This window comes from Girardinichthys multiradiatus, chromosome 13 (assembly GCF_021462225.1).
Source record: "Girardinichthys multiradiatus isolate DD_20200921_A chromosome 13, DD_fGirMul_XY1, whole genome shotgun sequence".
Lineage (NCBI taxonomy): Eukaryota > Metazoa > Chordata > Actinopteri > Cyprinodontiformes > Goodeidae > Girardinichthys > Girardinichthys multiradiatus.
The window spans coordinates 10,397,336-10,412,605 of record NC_061806.1 but is presented as its reverse complement, the minus strand read 5'-3'; positions in this window follow the sequence as shown (position 1 = coordinate 10,412,605).

Genomic DNA, 15,270 nt, shown 5'->3' with positions numbered 1-15,270 from the left:
TATGTTCCTACCATCACCTCACCTATGGCCATGAACTTTGGGTCATGACCGAAAGAACAAGATCTCAGATACAAGCGGCTGAAATGAGCTTCCTCCGTAGGGTGGGTGGGCACTCCCTTAGAGATAGGGTGAGGAGCTTGGCCATCCGGGAGGGGCTCGGAGTAGAGCCTCTGCTCCTCCACATCAAGAGGTGCAAGTTGCGGTGGCATGGGCATCTCTATTGGATGCCTCCTGGATGCCTTCCTCGGGAGTTGTCCCGGGCACATCCCACCGGGGGCAGGCCCAGGGGATGGCCCAGGACACGCTGGAGGGCTGGCCTGGGAACACCTTGGGCTCCCTCCGGAGGAGCTGGAGGAGGTGTCTTGGGAGAGGGACATCTGGGTGTCTCTACTGAGTAATGCTTTCCTTGCCTTTTCTGTCAGCTTAGGTGGACAGCCATATCTTGGAAGATTTGTAGTTGTGCCATGCATGGGTTGAAAAGAGCTCAATAAGATGTTAAAAGCTGATGATTTTGTTTTCATAACCTAACCCAGCTTTAAATGTTTATTCAACCTTCTCCCTGACCTGCCTGGCCTTGGTCTTCATGATGCTGTTTGATCACTAATGTTCTCTAATGTTCTCTAATGTTCACAGAACAGCTGAATTTATGCTGAGAATAAATTACACACAGAAGGACTTATTTACTAATTATGTGACTTCTGAAGGCATTTGGCAATATTAGATTTTATATAGGGATATCAGATTAAAGGGGGCTGAATACATATGCACACCACACTTTAAGAAATTTGAAAATCAGGTATAATTTTTTTTTCTATGTGCTACTTTGTCTTGGACTATCTTGGACTAAATCCAAAATAAATATATCACTTGTTTTGACAGGATAAAATATGAAGAAAGTTCATAAACATTATGATGACTTTGAAAAACAAAGTGTACATTTCAAACCTTTATATTTATTGCAGTGTAACTCATCTTAACATTCTACCCACACTATGTTAAATCTATTCCTGGGTACATAAAGAGTGGATATACAACAAATAAATCTCCTGGGTACTTCTATCATAATATTTGCTCTGTGCAATCTGAAATCACAGCTTTTAAAACCTTGGTAAACCTTTATAGAGTGACCAGCAGTGTGTATTGTGCCATATTTGCATTGTGGTTGAAGTTCCCATTAGGAGACAGACACACCCAGACTTCCACCACAGACTTGGCTTTGTCAAAAAGCATCCATCCACCAGCTCCAAGGCTGACTTGCAACTAGTTGGGGTTTATCATCTGAGACAATAACCCGAGGGCATTGATGGGTGCTAAAGTAAAATCTGTGATGATGGCAGCAGAACTGGATGCCGTAACAGTTCCAGGTTAAAGCTGCTGATATGCTGACATAATAATGAGTTCAACTAGGTGGTTTTCTACATCTAAGTACATGAATCAGACACAGAAAGAGGCTGTTTTCACGGACCGATGCTGGCTTTCATCATACAACAAATATACAGACTGTTGTCCTGAAGGCTGTGACCCCTGATCTGCTCGTAAAAAGCAAGAACAAGTTAGCATTTCCAGATGGAGGAAGAAATAAAGGTCCAATTTTCACAGACAGATCTTTTAAAACCCAGGAGGAAAAATGCATTTATTTTGGCAAATATTAAATACTGCAATAATGCATTTTACTCTTTACTAAATCTGTAGAAAAGCTTTCCACCTAGATTTAATATGATTTCTTGCCCCACTATTCATATTTTTTATTGTGATTTTATGTTATAGACAAAAAAAGTAGAGCATAACAGTGAGGAAGGTGTAGCAATTTTTCTTTCTTTCTTTTTGCAGTAATCCATCCTACCATAAAGGGGGGTGAAGAATCACTAGAATCACTTGTTCCTCCCAAAGAAATGTGAACGATAATGCTAAATCACAAAATATACTTAGAGAAAGGAGTAGCATTGTAACACTTAAAAGCAGTGTTGTCATAAGTCACAAGTTGAACTGTCAACCTGTGCACCTGTTTTTACACTCATACAAATGTTTGCAATATATGTATAGTTAAAGATACATATAAAGCTGTACATACATTTGTTAGATGTGTATTGTTGTTGTTGCTTTTAGTTATTTCTCATAACTTTGTCATTGTTCCGTAGTGTCTGCCGGAGCAATGGAATCACACTCCGGTCTGAATTCAGCAGACGTGGAAAGACAGAAGGTTGTTGTTGCTGATCTCCTCCATTTGTCTCCAGATGAGTGGGATGCTTTAAATCAGTTTAACCTTGCTGCATGTGATGAAAGGATTCAGGAGTCGGTCAACTTCATTAAGTATCCGACTAGGGATGCTCTGATTTCAGATATTTTTTGTCAGCTTATCTTGTTGTATCAGCAGAAATTACAACTGGAAAGTAAACCATATTCTCAGTTGGAGTCTGCCCATCAGATGGCTCTTCAAAGAGAGAATGCTGTGAAGCTTGAGCTCTCAGAAGCTGAAGAGAGGATGGAGAAGGTTGAAACTAAGTTAGAGGACATGAAGGCAGATGAGCTCAGAACAGCTGCATCCCAAAAGGGGGGACAGACCCCCGCCTCACAGGTACCAGATTTGCATAATCACTCACAGCAGCTGAATCAGCCACAGCAGGAAACAGAGTCAGGCAACAGGTATCCAGTGTCTAACACAGAACCTAGGTCAGAGTCTCCCCTTTCTAAATTTAGTCAAAGTTCGATGGTCTACAGTGGTGTCCTGCCAAATCCCGTTGCAGTGGACAACCACCACGATGACCAAGTGCCGGACTCAGCAGGTGCAAGTGGTCCAGGTAGATGGAGGGAGCAGCCTTCCAACCTGACCTGCACTCCTCTCCCTTCTGACTCTGTGTCGACTCCTAGGGGCCAGGAGAAGCACACAAGGTTCTCAGGTGATTAATCCCAACTTGACCCACCACCACGTGCACGAGTCCACTTATTGGAAAGTTCTCATTTAAATCATGAGAAAACTATTTTTCTTCCCCGGATGTTAAATCAGGATCTTCCACCATTTCATGAACCTAACCAACTTGACTTTTCAGATGGATGTGGTCCACCTTGTGAGTACGGTTTCTGTTTTAAGCAACTTGAGTCCCTTGCTAAGGACATAGAAGTTTTTGATCCAGGTAGCCAGGAGTCAAATATTGATGGTTATTTGCTTGAGGTTAAACATTGTCTTCTTGACTTGTGTTTTCCTTCTTCTCAAGAGAAGCCGAGACTTATTTGGAAAACAACAGCTAAGAATGTCTATGTGTTCATTAAAACTCTTCCTCCAGAAATTAGTTACAGCTATTCAGCTCTTAGTCAGGCTCTAAGACAAGAGTGCTAAGTTTACAGAGATGAAGCCGCTGCCACTATTAAGGCTTTGACAGTTTTGCAAAAAGAGGATGAACCTCCCAGAGAATATTTCCACCGTTTGAAGACAGCTTACTTTCAGGGATGTGATGCTCCAGGTCTTGAAGAAGATCACACTTTTAAGTCTTTGTTTCTTCACAATGTCCATGAAAGCGTACAGTATGACATGACCATGCTTTGCATAATGGAGAATTTTTCATGCAGGAAATGCGCAGGTATGCACAGCTTGTGTGGGAAGCATGTGTCTGTTCAGACAGAGCAGGAAAAGGCAAAGTTAGGGTGTTTAACATTCAAACAGAGAACAAGCCTAAGAAAAAGCGTAAATTCAGCTCTCCAGCGATGCAACGGAACCAGGTCGATGTCAACTGGCACCAGCAAAAACCCAAGCCGCCAGATAACAGACAAACACCTTTTCTTCAGTGCAAAATCGAAGTGTAAGGTCGGTGGTAAAGAGTGGAGACACTGCAAAGAAGTCATCACAAAGGAAGAGTTTGAGATGATCTGCAGGTGCATTATAACTGAGGTAAAGGCGTTCATAAAAGACATGGCGAGCCTTTGTAGTCCAGAATGAACCCTATAAAATCTATCAAACAACGTATGAAGATGGTAAATCATTTCCAACACCCTATATTCTGTTTTAATCTTTTTCTTTATTATGGTTCTGAACTTTATTAATTATTAAGGTTTTAAAAGCAGTATTATTATGGTGTGAAAATTATTATATGATTGTTTTATTACTTAAACTTTTAAATATTTTATTATTATTAGACTCTGCCCAAACCCGCCTCACTCCTGTCCAAACACTAACCTCTGAACCAAAAATTAACTGTTGAATTCTGCCTCCCCACAGGAACCCAGTGACTCTTTTCTCATGGCTGAGGACTGATGGTAAGCTCCAAAGGCTGTGTACCTCATCCCATTCTTAGGATTTCAGGGGGGATTGTTGGGACCCCAGCCATGAAGTGAAAATGTACGAACATGGACTAACATTTACATAATCGAAGGCCTGTATGAATTTCTCCAACTTTCAAAGTAACACTAACCTATTCCTAAAACAGCTCAGGAAGAGGAGGAGTCACAGCTGGAATCTCTGACCCAAGAGCCCGTTCCCGCCTCCGCTGAGACCGAACTAATTTTAGGGACCAGAGTATGCGTCAGCTGAAGCCCTTAAAACCCGCGGGCGAGTAAGGCTTCTACTTTGAAGAATCCTTGGATCCAAAAATCACTACGATCACGCCGATTGTATGCAACAAAGTTAAGTAATGAAGCATCCCTAACCCAAGCGGATTTTCCCCTATGGCCTGAAGAACAAGACATCGGGACCGCAGCATCGCACGCCTTCCTGCACGTCCAGGTAGCGAAAGCTACCCCCACCGAAGGGGCCAAACGTGCCTTTGTCGTACAGTGTGGGCAGGCCGGCTAACCATCTGATGCCCCCCACTAGCTGCAACGCTAGCGCTTTTGTTAATTCCCACTTGTAGCCCACACCTGAACGCGTCGCCCAGGACATCTTTTCTCCAGCACGGTTCACAGAAGAGGTGGTGTTTGAGCAGAGTAGATTATTTTAGAATGAAATAATCTAAATAATGTTCTTTTCAGGATAATGTAAATCCTGACGTGTACTGATGTGAGTTCTCAAAGTAGCCTGTGCTGAAGTGATTCGCGCTAATACTGTCTTCGGCAATGTGACTGGAATATTGGCCTCAAAAATAAAATGAAGCCACAAACCTCCGCTATCCGACAGCGGGAGAATGTGCATGGAGACACGTGGTTCTTTGCAACAGAACATCTGCCTTTGAGGGTAGCCATTGTAAAGTGCATGTAAGGTGAGACGTGATCCTCTACTAAAAATCAAGTGGGAGAAGCTTCAGTTGCTAGTCAGGGGCGAGACTCAGATAATGTTGCTAGGTGCAAGTGCAATTGTGACATCACAATTACACAGCTTTTGAAACCAGGCGTTTTTAAAAAGATAAAAATTAAACATTAATTAATGGCCAAAATGTCAGAATGTTTTTTGTTGTTTTTTTGCATTTGGACTGTTTGTAGAAGTATTAAAAACCCAAATGCAAGTATAAAAACGATCAAAAAGTGACTTTTGCATAATAGGTCCCCTTTAAAGGGTGGTTTTCAAACAGATCGGCCGTATCGACCGTCTGCACGTATGCATTTTGACATTTTTATTGATGGTATTTTAAGGTACATGTTTGATTTTAAAGGGATGGTAACAAGCTTAGCCCTAAATGTTATTTTACTAAATGTGATAGCTAATTAAACACCATTACAACTCATTTATCCAGAAAGGTCTGGTTCTTATTCAAAACAATATTTCCTTAAAATTATTTTAATATTGGGCTGCACGGTGGCGCAGTTGGTAGCACTGTGGCCTTGCAGCAAGAAGGTCCTGGGTTCTATTCCCAGCCGGGGAATGCCAGAGCTTTTACAACTGTCCTAATCCCACCGCCTTATTGGGCTGGTATCACTGGACAACACTTAACAGACGGAATTATTATTTAATAAATATTAAAATAATAATATAAAAGATTAAAATATATATTCATAATCACAACAGAATAATCAATTAATCAAGATTTATCCAATTAATTATTAGCCCTACATAATGTCAGATTATTGAAAAATTGGAAATTCAGTGTAATTGTTTCTGCCTTGCCATAAGACGCACGTTGCCTGGATAAAGATCCAACTATGGGTCACTCACATGTTGCCTTTCAAACTAAGCCCAAACAGGAGGTTTGACCTCATCCTATAGCAGCTCATCTCTATAACTGCAAAAACTATGTCTAAATTTAGAGGCTGAACCGGGCCTACTTTGGACCACGTGTCCAAGGTGTATCCAAAGTTCAGGAAGCTGTCGGAGTCAACTAAGTGTGTCCACTATGATCTGTTTCATCCTGCCAAACAACATAGTACTTACAGTGGAGTAAGTACATAGTACATGGCTAAGATTTGACAGCCGCCATCCTGAAGGGCGCTGACACTCACTGATGAGGTGTATTGTTAATCCGACTTCTGCCCCATTTGTTTCCCTTCTCAGTTGTCACTCTCAATACATCCATCAGTGTCATCTATGACTGTTCTGCTTCTAGTGTTTTCATTTCTTGAACCTTATGGATTTAGGTTGTGGATTTCATTTAGTGGCCGCTGGATTCTGGTGATGTTGTTTTATGGTGATGATGTTTTATCTTTGTAGGCTCTACAGGAGTGTTTTTTCTGCCAATGATACTGTGGCCACATTAAAACCAAAAATTTGAAATACAAGCTCAAACCTCCCTGGAGAAATGAGATAACCAAAGAGTTGAAAAGAAATTTTTAAATAAAATAGATTAACAATACATTACCAAAATGTCTGAAATAGTCTTTCATCAAGCTGTCAAAACAAGCAAGGCATTTCCCAAAAATAAATATCAGATAAAAAAAAAGCAATCCAAGAATAATTTTGTCAGTGGTCTTGGACCTACTGATGCACTCTTCAACTGTAGTTAAAATATTAAGTCATGAATAGCAGACAGCTTCCTTCAGCTCAATCCATTCATCCATTGTCTTTACCCACTTGTCCTTGCAGGGTCTTGAGAGGGCTGGCAGCTATCTCCAGCCGTCATCATGCAAGCAGTGGGATACACCATGGACAGGTCCCCAGTCCATCACAGAAACACACATCCAAACACAAATGCATTCATACCTAAAGGCAATTTAGAGACACCAAATAACCTAACATCAATGGTTTTGGACTGTGGGAGAAACCCAGAGTTCTTGAAGAGAACACATGCCTGCAAGCTCCATGCATAGAGAGGCCAGGATTCAAACCCATGAGCATCTTGCTGCAAGGCAATATAGCTACCAACTGTGCCAGCTCGCAGTCCATTTGATTGAAGCTTATAGGTGATTTTTCATCCATTCATATTTTATTGTTTCTTGATCAGTTTTAGTTAGTAACATTTTAGCATTTTAGTGTTTATCACTTATTTCCAAAAATAATTTCTAAAATTTGTCAGCCTTGGAAACTTTCCCTGTCAACAGCTGCACTTGGTTGTGGGGTACATCAGAGTTCCATGATCGGTCCTTTTCTGTTCTTGTTGTAAATGTTTCGACTTGGTCAAATCTCCATATAATAATATCTGCTTTCATTCCTATGCTTAATTCCCCATCATACTTGGTAACATGCTCAATAAATCATCCCATGCCTTGAGAACATTAAAAATCAAATGGCACAGAATGAGTATGAAACAGAAATTGTTCTCTGTGGCCTTCCCAACTAAATTCAAAGGCTCAAGATAAGTTCCCATTAAGCATCATGCAACTGTGGATTAAAACTTTTTTTCTATCCATCTTAAAAATAAAAAAATAATTTCAGTGCAAGATCTTAAAACAGGTAGCTCATACCCTCATTTTCCTCCCATTTAAATTATTGCAATTTACTTTATGCAGCAGCTCCAGTTTGTCCAAAATGTTGCAACAAGGCTCCTTACTGGCACCTTGAATGGAACTCATATTACATTGGTTTTAGCTTCTCTTCTCTTATGAAGTTTTGAAATTTTGATTTCAAAATCTTTGTCCATGAAGTCCTTTATAGTCTGGCCCACTCCTACACCGCAGATCTTCTTCTTCCTTACTCCTCTTCCTCTTCTGGCTGTGGTCAGCTGATTAGATGTCTCTAAGTGGAACTTGCTCTAGACTCCAGTGAAAGAGCCTTTGGCTGTATGCTCCTTGCACTATGCCATTTAAAACCACACTTAAAACGTACTTCTGATTTGACCAATCTTTATATGACCTCTATGACTGTGTTTTCCTATGTATGTTCATTTTATCTTCCAGTCTTTTATACAGCACTTTTGTCAACAAAAGTTGTTTTGTAATTGTGCTTTAAGAATAAATTTGAGTTGAGTTCCATTTAATTTAATTTGATTTAATTGTTTTGGCAAGTGCTATCATTTGTTTATAACAATACTCTTCTTTAATATTTTATCTTGCTTTGACCTTGGTATCTTTACTATTAGACTAGTATAGTTCTTGTTTTTGTTACCTATTTAGGACCTTCTTTAGGTTTATTCACAAGCCTTCTAAAGACCGATGAGCGTTATGGGGTGGACCTCCTTTCTTAGGGTTAGGTTTGCTTTAGAGGTATGGTGTGAGTTAAGTTTCTGTAGGGTTAGGAATATACTGGTTTGGGTTAGAATAAGTGTTACTGCATGAATGCAGTAAAATGAATAGAAATCAAGACAAAGTCCTAATATGGATAGAAATACAAACTTTGATTGATTGATTGTCTTCAACTCCTCATCCTCTAAAATTACAATTCATTTCTTCAGTTCTAGTGTGTGTATCTAGTGTTTGTCTGGTGTTTTTAGCATCTGTAAAGCACTTTGTGTTCCATTTGGCTGTTTGAAATTTTTTCTTCTTAGTTTATTTTTTTGTGACAGTCAACAAAACCTCAAGAATTGGTTTGTTATAATTTTAAAACTAGTGTAATTGTTGCAATGGAGTTGCACCTGGAAAGCAATTTACAGGGTCTCAGGCACCTTGGCACCTATGTCAGGGACCTGTCATATTATCAGTCTTTGCACAAAACCTGTCGGCTAAACTTTAAGTTGCTTTAAGTTTGTATGGTGTAAAGTTGGATTATACACTTAGAAATAACAGGATCAGAAAAGTCACCTTTCTGATTATTGAGTGACAAATATAGTATTGGCCTTAAACTAACTTTTCAATGTAAGTGTCTGCAAAGACATTCTAATTTCAACAACAACCATTCTGTGACATGCAATGAAGTGCAACATCATGCAATAGTTTGCAGCTGTACCTTCCCTGCTGAATAATTCACTGCCAAGCCAAGCCAACAGCTGTAAGTAATGTTTTGAAAAGCAGCATTTAAATTTTCACAGGCAGCCTAAATATTTAGTAGGCTGGCACCAAACTATTAAACATCATGAGGATTTCCACCAATTATGTGCAGAGCCAGCCTTCTTGTTGAGCTTTAATTGGCTCTCACGCTGCTTAACTATCAGATGATGGAAGAAGAGATTGCACTGTCCACCACAGACTTATAGAAGATATGCAGCATCTTGCTGCAAACACTGAAGGACGTAAGTCTCCTCAATAAGTACAGTCTGCTCTGTCCCTTCTTGTAGACAGCTTCACTTTTTCATCTTGCATGGTTAGACACAACCCTTCAGTCTCACAGACTGTGGTTTGTTTGTCAGGTTGATCCAAGTGATTGTAGAGGCCTCCACCTGACCTAAATATGACCTAAAGTTTGTATGATGAATCATGGATGGATTAGATAAAATCAGGTTGAAACCACAAGCAGTATGTTGTGTGTTTCCTGAATGCAGCAATAACAATTATGCTTATTATCTTTTCAAAGCATTGCCGACAAAGTGGGTTTTTTATTATTATTTCTTCAGACAAACAACATGAGCAGCAGTTAACTATTACAAAATGGTAGAAAATCATGAAAGAGCAGCAAGTACATGCAACAAGTCAATAAAAAAGAAAAGAAAAAAATCTGATGGTAACTGATTATTTAAATAAATAAATTGAAGTTTAATTTAATGTGATTTTATTGATTCTTTTAATTTCTTAAACAAATACATTTTTGTATTTTTAACTGATTGTTAAATAAATAAATATCCTGTATACAATGGTGTTTTTTTATCACATTGCTGAAATGGATATAGAGTTCCTTGCAAAAGTATTCTGTTACAACTTCATGTGAACGATTATCTCAAAGTTGTGAATACCTGTTAAGTGTATGGAACGTGGAGCAGGGTTTTTAATCTTTTTCACAACAGGAAATCTGAATAAGGTGGTGTACATGTGTATTCAGCTCCAATATGTCAGTACATTCAAGAACCACTTTTTGCTGAAATTACAGCGTCAAGTCTTTTGGGGTAAATTTGCCTCAGCTTTGTACATCTAGAGATTGATGTCTTTGGGCATTCTTCATTGCAAAATATCTCATACTTAGTTAGATGGCATAAAATTTTCAAGCTTACCGTGGATTCTTAAACATATTTAGCTCCAGATTTTGACAGTGTCACTATAACACATGAACATGCTTTAAGCTAAACCATTCCGTTGCAGCGATGGTAGCATGTTTAGAGCTGTTGTCCTGCTGGAAGCTGAACCTCTGACCCAGTCTATAAGGTTTTTTTTTTTACCCGTAACAGTTATATCCCTCATATTAACTTCCATACATCTTTCCTTGGGCTCTTATCAGTTTCAATATCCCTGCTAAAAACAAGCCTTCCCACAACAGGATGCCACCACCTTGTTTTAGCTGAAGAATGGTGTTTATTTGATTAATCATTTGAAATCTAGCTCTTGCATTTAATCAGGCTGTTTTTTGTCTGATATTAAAATTTCTTATCTTGTGGCACTGTACCTGAGTTTATATGAACCCCTTGATGAATGAGTCTTTCTTCAAGGTTTTTTAATTGCTGTGTGTTCAGGTTTAGACAGGAAGGATTTTTAATTTGCTTTGCTCTTAGGAAAAGGACCATGTTTTTAGCAAAAAAAATATTCATTAAAGTAACCACGTTAACCCTTGAAGTCAAAAGCTTTTCTCCCATTTTCTGTTGTTTTGCAACTTTCTTAACCTCTTGTCAGATGTAAGCTTCTGGGGTGAAACCACCCAAAAATTATTTACAAGATAGTAAAAACAACTCCTCTCTGCAAACAGAATGCAGGATATGCCAAGTGAAAAAGTGATCTCTAGGTAGTGGTAGAAGAATTTCCTTTTCTAGACTTGATGGACATTAATATCTTGGGATGTCGCCAGAGTATTATGCCTGTTGTGAGTATATAGAGGTGAATTGGGTGCTACTCCTGGAGAACTTAACCAGCCAACGGCACCAAAGAAATATAATTCTCTGAATGAGTAGAACCTACTGTGGCAACTAATAACAAATCATTCATTTCTAATCGCCTCTTGCCCCCACTATGGGAGGACAAAGTGACCAGGCTATAAGCGACAAGCTATGAAACCTGTAATCGTGGTCCCAACATGTTTCCTGGCCTGTGTCCTCTAATGCTCTAAATATTTCAAAGCATGAAAAGAGCACAGAAAGCACAAAGCCTCGTTTAATACAGGATCATTAGCCATGTTGTTATTAAATGGGCATATGAAACTGAATGGGTTGTATTTATTGAAGGACCAATGTGTACCAGGATGTACTTCACCTCCACCCTCACATGAACCTTGCAAAAATATATATATAATTTGCATATTATTAGATCACAATATCATGTTTCATTGTCTTTTACAACTGAGCCTGAAGAGACCATCCCCATGCTAAAACATGGTGGTGGTAGAATCATGTTGTAGGAAGGCTTTTTCGGTTGCAGAGAAAGGGAAGCTGATCATGGAACTAAATTTAGGGAAATACAGACAGAAAAGGCTGAGAGGATGCAAAGGACATGAGGATGGGGCAGAATTTCAACTTCCACCAGGGCAGCGACAATAAACATAACAGCTGAAATGCTGTGTTATAGATTAGAGCTTCTCAACCTAAAGGATCAGCAACCCTAAGGGGCCCCTGGGGGACACTGGAGGTCAGATCATAAGGAATTTAGCAGGCAGATGTAGAATCCTGAGTGAAACATTTCTGACAAACTGAAGTAAACTGTTAAATGCAATATGATTTAAGAGCAAATGGAGTCTCATATTACCGAGTCTAGGCATAGCCATGGGAAAGGTTGGACTGATGATTTAAAAACAATGACCCACAGTGAAGGACTTATCAGGCTGATTCATTATGAGATATGACAAAAATCTTCCAGGACGGTTTTGTCCCAATAAACACATGTCTGATTTGCACAAAAGTGGATAAAAACATGGCAGCTGTTATATTACCATCAAATAAATTATTAATTTGAAAAGATTTCTCTTTGGTGCCCATGCAGATAAGATCTGCATATGATGTTTGTGTGGCCACAAGTGTGGATGTGCCCACACAGAGTTGCTTTTAGATCAAACTGTATACAAATATTAGAATGTCCTAGTCAAAGTCCAGTCCTAAATCCAATTGAGAGTCCTTAGCAAGACTTGAAAATGTATGTTCACAGACACAAAAGGAGTTAGAACCTTCTTTTCAGTGGCCCCCTGACACTGAAATGTTCTACCTTTGGACTTGAGATCGGTGGACTCTTTGGTCTATTTTAATAGCCAGTCAAAAACCTATTTAAATCTCTTTTGTATTCATTTGTCTTGTTTCTTTATGTATTGCTGGCTCACTTTGTGACTTTATATCTAGAAAAGTGCTATGTAAATAAATTTTTACTTATTTACTCCCCCGTCCAAGCTGACTGAGGTGGAGCCATTTTGCAAAACCAAATGGCCAAATATTGATGTGTAGAACTGGTAGAGACAGCCCTGAAAAAACTCACCACTCCAACTCTAATCACCTTATGGGTCATTGGAGTAAATTGAGCAATGAAATTAACATCTTTAATGATATCATTGTATATATTATTATTATTTTTCATATAATTAGGGATTTGTTTGATAGGAAATCTTATGTTCTAATCATGCTGGGGACATCAATTTATTTCTCTGCTTTTTCAAGGCACAGCCGCATGGTGAACACGTGCAGCCTCCTTGAACAATGCAAATTATGAATGAGCCAACACCAGCTTTGGCCCTGAGATTACACCCTGCTGACAAAATGAGATGCTTACCTTATGCAAGACCTGCATAGGGTTTCAATATTAATGACACAAGCTGATGTGTTTCATCCCATCGGTCCACTGGGGCCCCGCATTCAGCTTCTTAAAACAGACAGCCCTCCACTAAAAGCAGTGGAGAAACTAGTCATAATTACCCAGATATATTAACTTAATAAAAGAAAAAATTTCTAGTAGTGTTACTGCACCATACATGTTAGATCTCCTTAAGTTAAATTATTATGAAGTAACGCTACCCTTAGTTGAGTACAACTTCTGGTTACCTTATCCACCTCAAGTTACTTCACTGAATGAAGAACAAACATGTTTTAACCAAAAAAAGCACCAGACACATACACACATTTATAGTTTCTTTCTGTTTGTACAAAAGCTTCTTTGTTCTCTTATTTTTCTGCAAAGCCTGCTGTGCCATTTAGAGGTCCAGTGAATATACAGTAAAATAGTAAATATACATCTCAGGTTGGAACTTGTGTTCCGATGAGGATTGTTTGTCAACTTAAAACTACCATAGTGTTGAAAATAACAACATTTAAGCAGGCATTAAACATACTACAACTAACATTTCTGTATGATTTCTTATTGATCGTCCAAGAATTAAAATGTCCTGTTTTCATTAGTTTTAAATGCAAAATCATCATAATTATAACAAAGAAAGGCTTGAAAACATGGAAAAATCCACATTTTTGATAATATTCTAATTTAGTGAGACGGTACTGCATTGTTACTGGAAATATATCAAACAATTACTCAGTACTTGAGAAGCCTTTTTACTAAATACTGTTGGAATTTACTTGAGTAATGTATTCAACAAACATTTTTAATTCTTCTTGAGTAACACTATACTGAAGTATAACTACTCTTACTTGAGTAAAATGTTTGGCTGCTCTACCCACCTCTGCACCATACCCAGTGGGTTTTTGATGTGCACATTCTTTCTTTTTTTGGACCAGTTTTGTGTGGCAGACCAACAGAAATTACTCCATAATTGTAAAGTGAAAGCCATGTTCAGGTACCCTGAGCTAATACTTTGTAAAACCTCTTATCACTGTGATTATAGCAGCTGATCTTTTCAGGGTTTTTCCACCTTTACACATCTAAAGCATAACATTTGGCCTGTTCTTTTTTTAACAATAACTCACGCTCAGTCAAATCATTAGCGGAGTGTCTATGAACATTAATTATCAGGTCTTCCTTGCAGATTCTCAGTTAGATTTAGGTCTGGAATATTACTGGGCCTTTAAAAAATAAATATCTTTGGATCTAAACCATCCCACTGTAGGCCTGGCTGGATGCTCATGGTTGTTGTTTTGCTTGGAAGTGAATATCTGCCCCAAGTCTTTTCCAGCCATTAGCAGGTTTTCTTCCAGGTTTGCCTTGTCTTTACCTCCATCTATCATTCCCTCAATTCTGACTAGCTTTCCTGAACCTGCTGTTTCACAGTGAGGAGGGTGTGTTCAGGGTCATGTTGCCAGACACAGGGCAAAAATAATTCAGTCTAGGTCACATCAGATCAGAGTACCTCTTATTTGCTGTCTTCTACATGGCTTGCCTCATGGCTTTCTTTCAATATTACCTTGCTGCTTTGTCACTCTGCCATAAACATGTCCTGATCAGTTTAGTTTGGTGATTTTGGGTCTCTGTTTACACCATTCTGTGTTTTACTATAATCCTGGGTTTTGCATTTTTAGTTATTTACTAGCATTGCTCCTTTCCTCAGCACCTCAGTTTCCTGCTCCCTGGTGTAGCATTAAGAATGTACATCCCCTGTATAAATTCTCCTTGGTTCTCTCACCCCATTTTCTTTTTCATTTCTAATTATTAAAATCCTTTTCTCATGGTTTACCTGTACTCATCTCTGCTTTTGGGACCTAAACAACACCTAGTCATGATGAAAAGTCAGATTTGTGAAATTTATGCCTGGCAGTTGTCCTCGCAACATGTTCTCCCACATGAGCTGTAAATCCCCGCAGCTCCTCCAGAGTTACCAGCCCTCCTGGCTGCTCTTCTGATAAACGCTCTTCTTGCCGAGCCTGTCATCTTAGGTGGACGGCAATGTCAAGGTAGGTTTCCATTTCCAGATGATGGATTGAGCAGTCCACTGTGAGATGTCAAAATCTTGGAATATTGTTTCATAAGCTATCACCGCTTTAAACTTCTCCACATCTTTCTCGCAGACCTGTGTGCTTTGTTCCTTGGTGTATGATGCTGTTT